Below are 17,913 nucleotides of genomic sequence, written 5' to 3'. Positions count from 1 at the left end.
TTCCGATGTCCTAGAACATGTCCAATACTCTAGGAATCTGAGCCGTTTCTTCTTACATAATACATTAATCTCCCCGATTTGTTCTTGTACTGGCTAGTATGTGGCATTGGTGATAATATGATTGATCTTATGATTATCTTTGAGGTCTTGCACCTTTCATGTACTTCCTAATTGCTGGGACTCATTTTTTAGTCCTGAATCCTATTTTACCCTAAGTTGTTGGCTGCAATATGGACCGTAACATCTGGCTGTTACACCTCCTTCTTCAGGAGCCTCTGCACTTGCTTCATTATGCTCCTTACCCTGGCACCTAGGAGGCAATTACTTCTTCTCCTCCTCCTTAGAGAGTCTCTCAGGATCGAGGATGATTTGCTTCTACTCCAGTTTAATGGGATCTGAGATGGCTGATAAGTCCAATGCATGATCTCCGGACTGCCACATGTGGGCAGGTGGTGCTTGGAGAGTCAGGTAGATGAGTTGTTGTGACGTTTGTGCATGCACTTTTTTTGATGCCTTGACTTTGCATTTGCATGTTCCTAACAAAGTGTCTCAATTTGGTTGGCGCCATCCCAAATGAGCCTTCTCCATTTTGGTCAATCACAAGCCAGGAACTTCAATGATTCAGTAAGGATGCTTGACCTCTTTAGGGATGCTTTGAGGACATTCCTGAAGCCTGGGAGGCATCGCACCATTAGGAATTTGAATTCAATAAAAATCTCGAGTTAAATGTCTAATGATGACTGTGAAACCATTGTTGATTGTCATAAAAACCCATCTGGTTCACTAATGCCTTTAGGGAAGGAAATCTGTTTCCTTACCTGGCCTGGCCTACATGTAACTCCAGACCCACAGCAATATGGTTGGCTCTTAAATGCCCTCTGAAATGGCCTAGCTAGCAATTCAGTTGTATGAAACCATTAAAAAGCTTAAAAGGAATGAAACGGGATGGACCACCCAGTATTAACCTGGCAAACTCAGCCTTGTCAACCCTGCAAAATCCTTCTTATTAACATCTGGGGGCTTGTACCAAAATTGGGAGAGCTGTCCCACAGACTAGTCAAGCAATAGCCTGACATTGTCATACTCACGAAACCATACCTTACATTGCCCAGACTCCACCACCTCCATCACTGGGTATGCCCTGTCCCAAAGGCAGGACAGACCCAGCAGAGATGGCCGCACGGTGGTATACAGTCAAGAGGGAGTTGCCCTGGGAGTCCCCAGCATCAATTTCAGACCCTATGAAGTGTCATGGCACCAGGCCAAACATGAGCAAGGAAACCTCCTGCTGATTACCATGTACCGTCCTCCCTCAGCTGAGGAATCAGTACTCCTCCATGTTGAACACTGCTTGGAGGAAGCACTGATGGTGGCAGGGTGCAGAATGTACTCTTGGTGATGGGTCATTAATGTCCTCTGGGTGAGGACTTTAATGTCCTTCACCAAGAGTGGCTCGGTAGCACAAGTACAGACCGAGCTGGCCAAGTCCTTAGCTGCTGGACTGAGTTTGCAACAGCTGGTGAGGGAACCAGCAGGAGGGAAATACATACTTAACCTCATCCTCACCAATCTGCCTGCTGCAGATGCATCTGTCCATGACAGTATTGGTAGGAGTGACCACTGCACAGTCCTTGAATAGACGAAGTCCCATCTACACATTGAGAATACCCTCCATCGTATTGTGTGGCACTACCAACGTACTAAATAAGATATATTTCGAACAGATCTAGGAGCTCAAGACTGGGCAACCATGAGGCACTGTGGGTCCTCAGCAGCTGTAGAATTGTACTCAGCCACAATCTGTAACCTCATGGCCCAGCATAACACCCACTCTACCATTACCAACAAGCCAGGGATCAACCTAGCTCAATGAAGAGTGCAGGAAGGCATGCCAGGAGCAGCATCAGCCATACTTAAAAATGATGTGTCAACCTGGTCAAGCTACAACACAGGATGATTTGCATGCCAAACACCAAGTGATAGACAGAGCTAAGCGATTCCACAACCAGCGGATCAGATCTAAACTTTGCAGCCCTGCCACATCTAGTCGTGTAAGGTGGTGGACAATTAAACCGCTCTCTGGAGAAGGAGGCTCCACAAATATCCCCATCCTCAATGCTGGAGGAGCCCAGCACATGAGTGCAAAAGACAAAGCTGAGCATTTGCAACAGTCTTCAGCGAGAAAAACCAAATGGATGATCCATCTCGGCCTCCTTCGGAGATCCCCAGCATTACAGATGCCAGTCTTCAGCCAATTCAATTCTCTCCACATAATATCAAGAAATGGCTGAAGGCAAAGGCTATGGGCCCTGACAATATTCCTGCAATAGTACTGAAGACTTGTGCTCTAAAACTTGCGACACCCCTGGCCAAGCTGTTCCAGTATATCTAAAACACTGGCATCTACCCGGCAATGTGGAAAATTGCCCAGGTATGTACTACACACAAAAAGCTGGACAAATCCAACCCGGCCAATTACTGCCCCATCAGTCTACTCTCGATCATCAGTAACGTGATGGAAGGGGTTATCAATAGCGCTATCAAGCGGCACTTGCTTAGCAATAACCTACTCACTGATGCTCAGTTTGGGTTCTGCCAGGGCCACTCAGTTCCTGAACTCATTACCTGGTTTAAACATGGACAAAAGAGCTAAACCCCAGAGATGAGGTGAGAGTAACTGCCCTTGACATCAAAGCAGCATTTGACCGAATGTGGCATCAAGGAGCCCTAGCAACAGTGGAATAAATGAAAATCAGGGTGAAAACTCTCCACTGGTTGGAGTCATACCTAACACAAAGGAAGATGATTGTGGTTGTTGGAGGGCAATCACCTCACTTCCAGGACATCACTGCAAGAGTTCCTCAGGGTAGTGTCCTAGGCCCAACCATCTTTAGCTGCTTCATCAATGACCTTCCATCATAAGGTCAGAAGTTGGAATGTTCTCTGATGATTGCATGATGTTCAACACGATTTGCGACACCTCAAATACTGAAGCAGTCCATGTCCAAATGCAGAAACACCTGGACAACATCCAGGCTTGGGCTGACAAGTGGCAGGAAACATTCATGCCACACAAGTGCCAGGCAATGACCATCTCCAACAAGAGAGAATCTAATCATCGCCCCTTGACAATCAATGGCATTACCATCGCTGAATCCCTCACTATCAACATCCTAGGGTTACCATTGACTGGAAACTGAGCTGAACTAGCTATCTAAATACTGTGGCTACAAGAGCAGGTCAGAGGCTAGGGATCCTACGGTGAACAACTCACCTCCTGACTCCCAAAGCCTGTCCACTATCTACAAGGCACAAGTCAGGAGTGTGATGGAATACTCTCCACTTGCCTGGATGAGTGCAGCTCCAACAACACTCAAGAAGCCTGACACCATCCAGGACAAAGCAGCCCGTTTGATTGGCACCCCTTCCACAAACATTCACTCCCTCCGCCCCTGATGTACAATGGCAGCAGTGTGTACCGCCTACAAGATGTACTGCAGGATCTTCCCAAGGCTCCGTAGACAACACCTTCCAAACCCATGACCACTACCATCTAGAAGGACAAGGGCAACAGACACATGGGATCACTACCACCTGGAAGTTCCCCTCCAAGCCACACACCACCCTGACTTGGAAGTATATCACTGTTCCTTCACTGTTGCTGGGCCAAAATCCTGGAACTCCCTGCCTAACAGCACTGTGGATGTACCTATACCACATAGACAGTTGCAATTCAAGAAGGCAGCTCACCACCACCTTCTTCTCAAGGATAATTAGGGATGTACAATAAATATCAGCCTAGCCAGCGACACCCACATCCCATGAATGAATAACTAAAAATCCCTCATACAGCACACAAACATATCACTTATACCAACTCAAGAATACACCAGGCTATTATTTGTAGAAAAACCGCACCCAACCCTGTACCTGCAGACCAAACTTTGTTCAGTGCCAAGTTTTGAAATGGGCTGAAGACTCCTTGCATTCAGTGTACCATGCCCTGTGTTTTACCTAATAAAAATAGTATTTGTCCATTCTTGTCCATTTGTTCAATCTTAGAAATAAGACATTTGGCCACGCAGTGACTCATGTTGTAAATGAGTTATTTAATGTTGGAAGTAATTCTACTGTACATATGATCCAAGATAGGCTTTTGACTAGGATTGAGACTTTCCTTGGACTTACTCCATCTCTGTCACTGGAAATACAGCAGAAATCAGGTTTATGTGTGTAAACGCTTTCCACCACCCATCCAACGAGGTTACTATAACAGAACAGGAACAGCTCCAGGAAATTCCTGGCCATATGTCACTACTGATCCCAATCCTGTTCTTATATGACATCCATACATGTACACTTGGAAAAGGAGAACAGTCAAGTTCCTCCCTAGTTAAGGGATGTTGAGTCCGATTATAGGCTTCCTGTTGCAATCTTACTTCATATCACTTGACTCATACCAGTGATTGAACTTTGCACCTTCCTAGTTTGTATGGCTCAGTATCACACCAAGAGAGTGTTGAACTTGGCATTAAGTGCTTACATGTTGTTTTCAATTGCCGTAATGCTTTGAGCATTAGCACAAAAATGATTTAATGCCTGAACCATTAAACTCTTTCCCTAAATCCCTACAGGTTGATATCTCTCCTACTTCAAAGGCCTCCTCGAAATCTCTGTTTTTGATCATGCTAATGTAATGTCCCTTAACCCTTCCCCTATCTTTGTCTCTATCAGTGATAGGTTACTTTCAATGCTCTGATATGCTTTGGGACAGTTACTAATGAAAAGCTACTATACAGATACAAGTTGTTGTTATACAGGATGAATTTTCAGCTTGAGGATTTAATTATTAAAAGCAGGTACAAACAAAACAATTGGAACTGCAATAAACTGAGACTCACAATATGAATTTTTGAAACATTTCTCAACTATTTCTTTATTCCTTTACTGTCAATTCGAATCTGGTCAGGCCAGAATCACAGCTGGGGAAGGATATTGCTTCAATTCCAACTAACACCAACTTATTTATACTTCCTTCATAGTAATGGCAGATACACAATGTGAAAGGCCATGTCATTTTGCTGAAATCATCCCCTTAGGGTTCACTGGTCTAGTTCACAATTGACTTTCACTTGCTTGTTAACCTAAAATGAAAATGCACTTAGGTGGTTTGAAAGAAATAGCAGTAACAAAAGATGGATCATATTGTCGATATGAGGATGAAAATATGAATGTCAAGTGAGGAGCTCATTCTATTGCATTCTATGTTCCAAAATGCTGGAATTCTCCTCTTTTCAAGTACTTGTTGCTGGCACATAACAGGTGTTGATGAAATGGGTGATATTGGCCTGGATTTTGATCCTCGAGGTGGGTAGTGGGTATCAGGAAAATTCCCAGCTCAGCCCGACCGCCACACGAGAAAGTGATTACAAAGGTGGGATTTTCATTGCTGGGGGTGCGGATGCAGGCTGGAATCAACCCAGCAAAAAGTTTGGAGGCAGCCACAGCGGCTGCCGATGCTTAGGCAGGCTGTAGGACTTTGTCCCAATTAAAATAAAATCACAAAGGCCCTCCAGCACTTACCCCTCACACCCTCTCACTCTCCAAACACTCCCCATGACCCAACCAAGTCATCTCATGCCCCCCACCCCCCCCATGGCCCCTCATGCCAAGCTCTGCCCTTCCACCCACCCCACATGGTCCTTCATGCCCCTTATGCCAGGCTCTGCCCTTCCACCTGTAAAGTAAAGGGTTAACTCTAATAATAACCACTGAACACATGCCTAAGGAACTATGTCACAATGATGTCACTCACTGAAGGAAGAGGACTGAGAAGCATCTTAGAGAGTAGCTCCAGGGATGTCTTGGATGTACTTAACTTTTGTAAATAATATGTGAATAAATGTGTTTTCAACAAAAGACCATTGCCTCCAGCAAGATTCTTTCTAGAGTAAGAAGCTAACGAATCCCAAGATCCCATGATAACACATGGTAACTGTGACTACACCCACAGAGAAATAGTAGAAAATGGCATTAAAAGCCTAAAGTGAAGTCTAGTAACAGTGCATCTGAGCGGATGAAGGACTTCAAGGCCATCCCAGCAACCACATTGGAGACGACGAAATAACAAGGGCAGCCCAATGGCTGGCAAGACAGCAGTGTGGGAAAAGACAACTTTAAATCAGGATAAGAAATAGCTACTACTTTGCCCCAATCAGAATCATCTCAAAATATAGAGGGCCTCAGACAGGCTGAGCAATGGCAAAATTGGCGAAGATGTTTTACCTGGCACCACAATGCCTCAGGTCTTGCAAGTAAAAGGAACAAAGATCAAGTTAGCACTTTGTCTCCTATGCTCCCAACAGCGTGTATAACAATGTGTGCTGGCCTGACATGCAGTGAACAAAGAGACAGCCTCCTACAAAGATGTCATCGGAGACTTTGACTCAGTGTCATTGAGGGGGCAAAATTTAATCAGTGCAGTCAAAAACAGGGTGAAAGGATTGACTCATTCGTCAATGAATAATACTACCTAGCCAGAAATTGAGAGTATGGAACAATAAAAGACGACCCGATCAGAGATAGAATAGGCGTTGGTGTTTTACATGAGAATCTCTCTGACTTCTTACAATCTCAGGAAGACTTAATTTTAAGCAAAGCTGTACAACTGACCAGACAGTCCAAAGAGCCAAGGCAGAATAAGGCTTTTGTCAGAAATGCGATGGAAATTTCCCAACTACAGCCCAATGAAGTTGTTTAATTTTTGGGTTGTAAAATCAAAAGTATATCAAGGCAGCAACCAGGGAAAAACCAGGTGCCTTTTTCAGCACCTGAAAAGGTGCCCACTGCCACTTTCCAATGTCCTCACTGTGGTGAGAAGAAGGTCCACAGGCAAGAAGAATGCCCTGCCTGAATTGCGCAGTGCCATGGCTGTGGCAATTTAAGGCATTTTAAAGTGGACTGCCATTCCAGGAAATATGTTTTTACCACACGGAAGGAGAAATCTACTGAAGGAACCTCCATTCAAGAAATTCAAGACTTTAACAACCAGGAAGTCATCTTCCTAGGAGAAGTAAAGGAAAATAAAAACCAGTATTGGAGGGCTGACATTGATGTAAATGGGCACCTGACCAAATTCAAGCTAGGTACAGGAGCTGGTGACTCAATGTTATCTGACAGAGTTTCATGGCTGAATAAAGTGAGACTGCAACCATCCTTTATTCAACTCCAAGGACCACAGGAGGATATTACAGGTTTTTCAATTCTCCTTGGGGACAATCTAGAAGAAGCGGGAACAGGATGCACCATGAATGACGGTGACCACCCACAAGACAATATTATAGACTTTAATTTGCACGTTCAGAAAATAATGCAAGTGAATAAACCTGTCGCAGAGGCAGATGACCTGTTCGAAGAAGAGGTCCTAGACTGCATTCTTTGACTCCACTGCCAATTACCTTGAAGTCTTTGTTGACTCTTTTGGGGAGAATTACCATTTTGTTGAAGGTAATAAAGAGGTGAATTTCTCTGCTTATTCCAGGTTATTAAGGTTATTAATCCATACAGTTGTAAGATAGAACCCTCACTTGGATCGCATCAGCAAACCATGGAAGCACTTAAGCTTTCTTTCAGTAAAGAAGCAGAGGTCCAAACTACAGGGCTTCTACAGCTGAAGAGTACCTTAGAAAAACTTAAAGTTGTGCATCAATATTGAAAATATTAAAATTAAGCATGAGTTGGAGAAGTCTAACTACCTAAAAGAGAAGGCTGATCTACAAACCCAGCTATCTGAAGTCACACAGTACTACTAAGCCACGGACAGGGATTTACACATTAGAAATGGTGGAACAAAGGAAAGTGAACATATTGCAGTACAGCAGTGTAAAAATGCCATACTGCATCTAAACAAATAGCTACAGCATCTGACGAAAGAGTTGACGACAGAGCAACTATTGAACAAGTACTGACACTGGTGGCCTTTCCTATTACTACTGAGATTCTTGGAGTACAAACACCTGATGCTGATGTTGAACTTTCAAGTAAGTCTGCAGGCCCAGAGTACTACGTGGAAATTTCCTATAGATCCCGATCCTGAAGTTTGTTCCATCGTTGATGATGGTGCAAACCTACTTTCTGTAGGGATTTTCTGGCCCCGTCATGGTGGAACCCATCGTGGGAGATTCGGTGGCCCAGCCAAAGGGCCATTGACTTTCGGCAGGACTGGATGATCCTGGCGGCGGGCAATGCCGGAAAATCTCACCCATCATTATATGCAGGGGAGCAGCCTGACGCTGAAGCAAGAGAAAGAGAAATTCCTACCCTTAGTGTAGTACTGAAGCCATCCTTTCCTCGTCTCCAGCAACGCCTTCAGAATGTTCTTCGTTCTTCTTTAGGCCTATCAGATTCATTCCTCACTCACATATTGAATACTTCTCTTGTCATCATAGCAACAGTAAATGATACAGCTGAAAAGTTCTTCATAGCAGCTCAAAGTGCTTCATTTTGCCCAGCCTGTGTTTTCACCTTTCCCCAGTGCACAATACATCTGAGAGGGAGAATTTCAGCCTGTTGTCTTCCTTTTCAGGGGATCATTCAAGTTCTGGAGAGTTCTCTCTTGAATCAGTTTTCCATGATTGGTCTTCACTGCCTTTACATTCAAGTCATCGTAAGTGTCACAGCCCAGGAGCCAGCTGTCATGAGAAGCTGCTATCCCGCTCAACCAATGTTTTTGCCTGCCAAGGGGATGATAAGGGAACATGTACATCTTACATGTCCTGCAAGAGAGCCAAGAACTGTTGGGGATTGACGCCTTTGGTGAAAGTGACATGGGGCGGGGGGATTCTGGGGGAAGAAGTAGGAGTTGGATGGAAACTGTAGTACAAGGTTAACAGTTTGTGGGAAGAGTGAACCTGGGGGGAGATATAGAATAATGGGTTAACTTTAATCATACCTACTGAGCATGTGTATAAGGAGCTTTGTCACAGTGTTGTCACTCACTGAAGGAACAGGACTGAGAAGCACCTTAGAGAATAGCACCAGCGATGCCTTGGCCTTACTTAACCTTTGTAAATAGTTAGTTTGTAAATAAATGTGTTTTCAACAAAAAACCATTGCCTCCAGCAAGATTCCTTCTAGAGTAAGAAGTTAACGAATTTCGAGATAAAACCGCAATAACAGACCAGCCACCCCCATATGGCCTCTCATGCCCCTCCATGCCAAGCTATGGCACTTCCATGCCCATTGACCTTAATGGATATCTGGGCTCTCAGCCAAGCCTCGTTTTGTATGATTGACTGAGAGCCCAGATGTCTGTGGGTCTTGTTGAAATGCCAGCGCCACAGAGAAAACATTGTTTGATTGACAGCTCTTGCTCCCTGATCTCTGCTGTCAATTTCACAATGTTTGTTTACACAACATTAAGTGGGTTAAAGGGTTTGCGTTTATGTTATTGATACTTTGAAGCATCTGGATGATTGACACTTCTATTAGCTAGTGAAATGACTTTTCTTTCAACATAGGAGAAAGCTTTATATGTTTTTTTCATTTTTTTTACATATCCTTCTGTCATTACAGGGATCATTGGTTCTAGACAGTGTATGGGTCAATGGGCATGGAAGTGCCAAAACGTGGCATGGGGGCATGAGGGGCCATGGGAAAGTGGAAGGGCAGAGCTTGGCATGGGGGCATGAAGAAGACCTTTTGAACTTGCCTTTTAAAAGGTCGCCTCACGCACACCAGTGTTCACAACTGCTCTGAGGGGCTGTGAACCATGACCCTTTAAAAACCTGGTCCAACTACATGAAAATTGCAGAGGAGTAGGACGGGCCTATCTCTGCAATGGAGCCAGCCAGGTCGGGGGTGCCGGATGCGAGCTTTTGATAGGGACCAGCCCGCAACCTTTAAAGGCACTCCCAAAAATCAGAAGGGCCACATGGGGGTTGGTGGTCTGTTATTGTGGTTTTATCTTGAAATTTGTTAACTTCTTACTCTAGAAGGAATCTTGCTGGAGGCAATGGTTGGAGGAAAGGTTGGAGAAACTCAGATTGTTCTCACTAGAGCGACGGAGATTGAGGGGTGACTTGATAGAAGTTTACAAAATTATGAGTGGCATGGACAGAGTAGATAGTCAGAAGCTTTTTCCCAGGGTGGAAGAGTCAATTACTAGGGGACATAGATTTAAGGTGAGAGGAGAAAACTATAGAGGAGATGTGCGGGGCAAGTTTTTTACGCAGAGGGTAGTGAGTGTCTGGAATTCGCTGCCAGAGGAGGTGGTGGAAGCAGGTATGATAGTGGTGTTTAAGAGGCAGCTTGACAAATACATGAATAGGATGGGAATAGAGGGATACGGACCCCGGAAGTGCAAAATGTTTTAGTTGACGGGCAATATGATCGGCGCAGGCTTGGAGGGCCGAAGGGCCTGTTCCTGCGCTGTACTTTTCTTTGTTCTTTATCTTTTGTTGAAAACACATTTATTTACAAACTAACTATTTACAAAGGTTAAGTAAGACCAAAACATCACTGGAGCTATTCTCCAAGATGCTTCTCAGTCCTCTCCCTTCAGTGAGTGACAACACTGTGACAAAGCTCCTTATGTACATGCTCAGTAGCTATGATTAGAGTTAACCCATTACTCTACATCTCCCCTCAAGTTCACTCTTCCCACAAACTGTTAAACTTGTACTATTTACAGTTTCCATTCAACTTCTACTTCTGCCCCCACAATGGAATCGGGAATCCTGGAATCAGGACCTGCCCACCATTTTTAAAGGGCTGCCTTGTCACACCAACTCGGTGAAAATCTAAACCATTAAGCATGTGAATGAACATGTGTATGAGTAGATGAATGTGTAAGTGTATGTAGCTACAAGAATGTGTCTGTATAAGTGAATACACATCTGGATTCAGCTGTGTGTGCAAGTGTGCGTCAATGTGTGTCTGCTTACACACATGAGGGGAGGAATTGGGCTCTATAGCCCCCATTTTCTAGGTGCTACACAGCACACTTAACGTTCAAAATTACACTGATTGCCATCTTGGTAAAGGGGTTTGCAGTGCAAACATAATAACCACCAGCACATGCAGAGCATTTAGGTTGTGACATCAATCAGTGTGTAATGCTGATTTGACACCAACGCTGCAAGTTTCTAACTCCACAATCCAACCTGTGCCCTGTATTAACCTTGTGTAGCTGAACACAATATTGGATGTTATGAAGGGTTCCACCCCCACCCCACCTGCTCTATTTAAAAAAGAACCATGGACTCTACCTACAGGTTGGCTGCTGGATTATTTACTCCGACTGTTGGTGCAATTAAACATATTTTTTGGAGTTTTCTAATAATTGACTAAAACTTGAATAATCACCAGAGTGTAGTGTGATTTGTACGGAAGTACTTTTTTGTTGATTTAAAAGCTTATGTTGAGAAGGTTGCTTCCAGACATGGGTGGCCTGGTCGTGTTTCCTCTTGTAATTGAGCATGACTGGGAGAAGAAAGTGATGCCATGCAGAGCAGGACAGTTAAGAGGAGAAGGAGGATGGGTAGGGGAAAGAGCTCGCTGCTGAAGCCTTGGTACATTGAGGGACTTTAGGGAGTAATTCAGCAAGGACCAATGCTTGAGCACCTTTCTTTCACAACAGAAATCATAGCATCAAAAAAAAATGCAGCAGAGAAAGTGGTCATTCAGGCCATCAAGTCTAAGCTGGCTCTTTCAAAGAGCAACCCTGTTAGTCTTCCTGCCTTTTCCCATATTCCTGCAATTTTTTTCTCCGTCAACTTAATTCTGTGCCACCTAGTTATCGACTCTTTAGTCATTGGAAGTAGCTTATTTTTATTTACTCTTTATAAATCCTTCATGATTTTAAAGGCCCCTATCAAATCTCCTCTTATCTTTCTCTGTTCGAAAGAGAACAATCCCAGTTTCTCCAGTCTATACACAATTATGATCCGCGCTTCCTAGGATCTTCCAGTAGACCTCTTCTGTACCCTCTCCAGAGCTTTCACATCTTTCCCAAAGTGTGATGCCCAGAATTGGACCCAATATTGCATCTGGGGCCAATCTACTTTTTATATAAGTTTAGCATAACTTCCTGGCTCTTGTACTCTACGCACCTATTTATAAAGCTCAGGATGCTTTATTAACTGCTTTGTTAAGTCTGTCCTGCCACCTTCAAAGATTTGTGCACAAACACCCCCAGGTTTCTTTATTCTTGCACCTCCTTTAAAATTTTACCATTTAGCATTCTAACAGACAGGATATATGTGTTTTATTGTTGTCTGTGATCAAACTATTTTTATGTGTGAAGTTAGTGTGTTTTCTTACACTCAGAGTGATTTATCCCTATTTAAACGATTCTAGCGGCAAGCTTTTATTTAAATTTAATTTAAAAATAAAGAAGATTAATTATTATCACACACTTGCCCCGAGGTTTAAAAACAGGACACATAGGCCAGGATTTCCTGGTTGGGGCCCGCTAGCTGACGCGTAAAATGATGCGGGATGATGTCAGACGGAACTCCTGACGTCACCCCGCCTCATTTTGATTTTCAGGTCGGCAGGGGCTCAGCCGAATCAGCTGTGCAGTTAAGGCCATTGACAAAATACTTAACGTTATAAATGGACTTGCCCATCCAACCTTAAGGTTGGTGGGCAGGCCGGGTGCCTGACGGGCTTAAGAAAAAGCATGAAACCTCATCCGCGGGCAGGATGAGGTTTCATGTGGGTTTTTTAATTTTTAATAAAAGCGTAACTAAAAGTGATGGACATGTCCCAACTCATGTGACAGTGTCACATGAGGGGACATGTCAGGGGAATGTTTTTTTTCTATTTTTAACATTTTTTAATGTGGAGCCGATCTCCCTGAGGCAGCACTTAGCCTCAGGGAAATGAGTGCGCCATGTGTGCAAAAGATTACACTCTCAGCTCAGGGAATTCCCCCCCACCGTCCACACAGGGAGCGCATAGCCCACCTACATAAAATGGCGGGGGGGGCGCTGATTGGAGGCGCGCCTTCACACACCCGCTCCTGAACATCCCCCACCAACAGGGGGAAATTCTGCCCATACACACTATCAGGCGCACAAAGATTAGATACAGGTGAAGATAAAAACTATATGATTATAATCTCTTTTGTAACAGGCCTGTAGTTTCTTGGATGAATTGATGCTTTAGCTGGAATGGAAGTTTTGTAAAAGTAGAGGATTCTCAGTTAGCTGCAAGGCTTTTGTAATTGAATTGCCTAAAGGTTAGCTCTCAGGTGTACTTCAAGTTGGAACAGGTTGAGGAGGAGACTCCTTCTGCCACTTTCAAAGTATAGTTGTTAATCACCTCGGCTGTGTAGTTATCTTCTAGCTGGCTCAATTGCTTGTCAGACGGTCTTTCTAATGGTATCTGCTCCAGAACAGTTTCTGCTGTTACATTTTAAAAGCACATAACAAGTATGGCTGCCTACCTGTTACCAGCCCAAAGTCCTTTTCCAAATAATGTGTATGTCCGGCCAGCAAGCATTCTGCAGTGCTGCATCTCACACCCCGAGAGTTTCAGACAGCCAAAATATTTGTGTATGGGAGGAGGAGCCATCACAATACAATGAAATGTTGATGGGATCGATTTTGTATTTGTCAAATACTCATTGGGGAGAATTTTCTCCCCGTTGGGGGGGCGGGTTGAACGGGAGCGGGCGCAGGCAGGCGTGTAGTCGATCGGCTGTGCGCCGCCATTTTAAGTGGGTGGGCCAATTAAGGCCCGCCCAGTGTAACGCGCACCTGGAAGTGCTGTCCGCTCCCTGTGCGTCGGGGCCTGCACTCTTTCGCGCATGCGTGCGGAACGGCGTAGAAATCTCCCTGAGGCACAGAGCTGCCCATAACAGGATACCATCATGATTGCTCAATTCATTCCTTCAAGTGAAGAATGGCTTCAATTCATCAGGGACTGGTTCCAGGGACCATCCTTTCAACACTTGGTCTCTCACTCTCGACAGGACTGGATCATGATTCATCCAGTTCCTTATCTGCCTTGTGCAGACTGATGAGGAAACCAGGAAATTCATCGCTAATAAAGCCCAACCTGAATTGGGTCATGTTCATTGCTCTTCTGCAAAGGAAGGTGACTTAGGGCACCAGCATTGGCTATATGCATTCCTGACCTGTGCACAAAAGTGTATTCACATGAGGATAAAATTAGAGCCCATTTTTGAAATCGTGCAGAAGCTATGGGAGGGATAGCTTTTTCTTCACTGAACAGACCCAAGAGCGGTTTGTGGTAAGACACTATCATAAAGTGTCAGCCCTATATGTATTGATGGACTTTTTTGACTCCAAAAATAATCGATAATCCTTCTTTCTCAATTTGCGAATACCCTTTTTTTGCCGTGGAATAGGTCCTGGACACGTAGCCTATCAGCCTTTCTGAAGCATTGTCCATCTTGTGCGACTGTACTGTTCCCAAACCATAGTAGGACGCATTGCGGGTTAGTACCAGTTACTTTGTCAAGTTGTAGTGTACTAACAAGTTTGAAGAGTGCAAGAGTTGTTTAACTTTCGTGAAGGCTTCTTCTTGAAGTGACTTCCAAACTCAACGCTGGTTTTTCTTTAATAATGAGTAGAGGGGCTAGGACCGTTGATAAGTTGGATAGGAATTGACCATAATAATTAACCATACCTATGAATGACTTGAGTTCAAAGATGTTTTTAGGTGAAGGCGCTTCCTTAATAGCTTCCCGCAGATGCTGCCAGACCTGCTGAGTTTTTCCAGGTATTTTTGTTTTTGTCCTAAATAGCTTTAACTTTTTCTTCTACCTTGTGTAACCCTTGGATATCCACCTGGTGGCCCAAATAAGTGGCTTTACTTGCCTGAAAGGTACACTTACTTTTCTTTTTTTAAGCGCATCTCTGCTTCCAAAAATCGTTCCGAGACTTCCTCCAAATTAGCCAAGTGTTCAGCTTCCATGAAGCCCGCTATTAGGACGCCGTCCAGGTAGACCATGACTTGAGGTAGTCTCTCCAAACTCTCCATCCTCCTCTGGAAAATCATGCAGGTCAAAGAAACACCGAAGGGCAGATGCATGTATTGTTTCAACCCTTTGTGGGTGTGAGTCACAAACTCTCTGGAGGTATCATCCAGTTCCAGCTGCTGATACGTATGACTCATATCTAGTTTAGTATAAGTTGTTTCTCCTGCTAATTTAGCATAGAGATCCTCAATCTTGGGGATAGGGTACTTGTCCAACTTGGCAGCTTTGTTTACTGTTAGCTTATAGTCCCCACAGATCCGAATGGTCTGATCTGGCTTTAAGAGGGGCTATAGGTGCTGCCCACTCTGAGAGTTGAACCAGTTGTATGACCCCCAGATTCTCTTCAATTCGGTTCAACTCGGTGTCAACCTTTTCCCTCAGAGGATATGGCACCGGTTTTGCTTTAAAGAAATTAGGAGTTGCTTCCCAGTCAACGTAGATCTTAGCCTGTGGGCCTTTGATTCTCCCCAGTTCGTCTTGACAAACCTTGTCATATTTCTTAGCAGCTCTGTCAGTCCTCCTACTCGTGGGTGGAAAATTTCAGACCAATTTAGTTTAATTTCTTTCAACCAATCATGACTTAGAAGGTTGGTCCTTCTACTACCAACACTGGAAGTGGTGCTGTTCGGTGCTTATAATAAACAGGTACAGTGGTAATACCTTTCACTTGGATAGCTTCACCAGTATAAGTTTTCAATTTGGCTGAAGTGTGCTCCAAATTCAATTGTTGAGCACCCTTGTTTAAATATTCAAACATATGCTCTCCCACTCCAGCAATTAAAGCACCGGTGTCCACTTCCATCATTAAAGGTTTTCTATTTACCTACAGAGTAACAGTGATTGGCTCTGTCGTTCTACTTTTACGCTAAATGTAAATATCAGAATTGGTGGTTTCTGGTTCTTCCACATTATGCACTTTGATTAATTTAGTTTGTTGCCTGGGAGCCTGTCTCAATCTTGCTTTACAATGCTTCAATATATGCCCTCTTTTATGGCAAAAATAGCACTCCACCTCTTTAAAACGGCAAGTTTCAGATGTATGATTGCTTCCATATCGGTAACAACTCATTTCAGATTTGCTGCTGAGCTGTTTCCTGTTTTTATTTTAGATTTTCGGGTAGTGGGGACTGTTTCCTGCTTCGCGGCAGAGTCCGGCTTTTTGCGGCAGAGTCCTGGCTTTTTGTGCCACACTCGGCTGTCCGTTCCCACCCCAATTGGAAAACAGTGCTATTTTGTGCACCTTGTATAGCCTGTGTGTCCTGTTCTGTGCTTTCCATTGCGAGCACTATTTCCAATGCTTTTGTTAAAATTAAGGTTTACTTCAGCTAATAATCATCGTTGAATGGCATCATCTTGCACACCACAGACCAAACAATCCCTAAGCATATCGCTTAGAGTCTACTGAAATCACGGTGTTCAGTCAGTTGTTCCAATCTCGCCACGTATGAAGAAATGATCTCCCCCAGGGCTCTAACCCTCGAATTAAACCTGAACCTCTGCATGGTGACTGAGGGTTAGAGTTGAAAGTGTCCCTTAATGAGGTCTACCAGTTCACCGAAGGCCTTCGAATTGGGGGCATTCGGGGTCATCAAACTTTAGATTAAATTATAGGTTTTACTCCCGCAAATGCTTAGGACAATTGCTCTCCTCTTTTCCTCCCCTGTTATTTCGTTTGCCTGGAAGTAGAACCTGAGGCATTCTACATATTGACACCAGCCCTCTATGGATGGTTCAAAGGGGTCAATCCTGCCAAAATGTGGCATATCTGGTGAGTATATCTTCCTTTTCTTCTGTTTAAACAAGATTCTCACAGTTGCTGGGTGAAGGACAACACCAGACCCGATTTATCCTCGCCCCATAAAGTTTGTTATGGACTTGATTTTTCAGACAGGTTTCTCATTAGAAACATCAAACTTTATTTACAGGCTGCAGCAGCAGCTACATGCTTCCATCAAGCTCTACAGCTAGAACTCCGACTCTAAGGTTCCCCGTGCTTAGAGCTGATTCGTTCTCATTGTCAAGTGACACTATACAACACAATAAGTCTTAAAGCTACAGTCACTACATTCCTTAAATCCACAATTACTATAATTTCTTCCTGCAATGGTGCATAGAAGCAGTACACTGCCAAAATGATATTGACTAACTCTAACATAGGCCAATCTTATTATTTTAGAATCGTGCTTTTGTAAAAACCACAAGAGAGTATAATTTGGCAATTATAAAGCACAATCACAAGGTTGTGAGTATATATAAATCCTATCTTCATGTATATCCATGTGTGGGCTTGCATGGGTGTTTGTACATGTGAATATGTGTGCGTGGTTTTGTGTCCAGGTGTATTATGCGTGCATGCAAACATGTGTGAATGCTTGCAGGCATGTCTGTGTGTGAATGCGTACAGATGTGTGCATATGTGTGTATATGTAAGTGCATGTGGATATGTTGTTATCTGCCCTATACTTAGGATTTTGTGCTAGGTTCTGTTATTGTAGGCATCTGTTTCCCTGCTGATTGGAAGGAAAGGGATGTGTATTTATCCATCCAAGGCATCTGCTTTCCTGGCACTCATCCCTACTGATAGTACATGGGAATGGCACATTTTTTCAATAGCAATCACTTCAAGATCAAGTGTATCATCACATATATAAAATGCAGTCAGGAGCATTCATTATGCTGGCCCAGCGAGTAATATCACAATCCCAATCTCCATGGAGACTCTCTCTTTCTTTGCCTCTCCCTCTCTCTGTCTCATAAGAATTCCATTACCCCACCCCCAACCGAAACCCATCCCCCCTCAGTTGATTCTTTTGGTTTTTCCCAATAGAACTGCCCAGTTATAGTTTGTGCCATATTGCAAGCAGTTTTGTGCTATTGGGATGTGGGATGAGAATGATTGACCT

General features: G+C 43.9%; 1 protein-coding gene across 4 annotated transcripts in view; it reads left to right on the top strand.

The window, feature by feature from the left end:
• zfpm2a (zinc finger protein, FOG family member 2a) overlaps positions 1-17,913 on the top strand; it is a 975,862-nt gene that overhangs the window by 554,986 nt on the left and 402,963 nt on the right. Inside the window, exon 1 of one of the 4 annotated variants that reach the window (XM_078540071.1) lies at positions 14,373-14,467. The exons of the other annotated variants lie outside the window; for them this stretch is intronic. The gene's annotated coding sequence lies outside the window, so the exon portion shown is untranslated. Of the gene's footprint in view, positions 1-14,372; positions 14,468-17,913 lie in introns of those variants that run through there. 4 annotated transcript variants of the gene reach the window in all.

This window comes from Cetorhinus maximus, chromosome 4 (assembly GCF_964194155.1).
Source record: "Cetorhinus maximus chromosome 4, sCetMax3.hap1.1, whole genome shotgun sequence".
NCBI classification, from domain to species: domain Eukaryota; kingdom Metazoa; phylum Chordata; class Chondrichthyes; order Lamniformes; family Cetorhinidae; genus Cetorhinus; species Cetorhinus maximus.
This window is presented reverse-complemented; position numbering and strand designations above follow the sequence as displayed.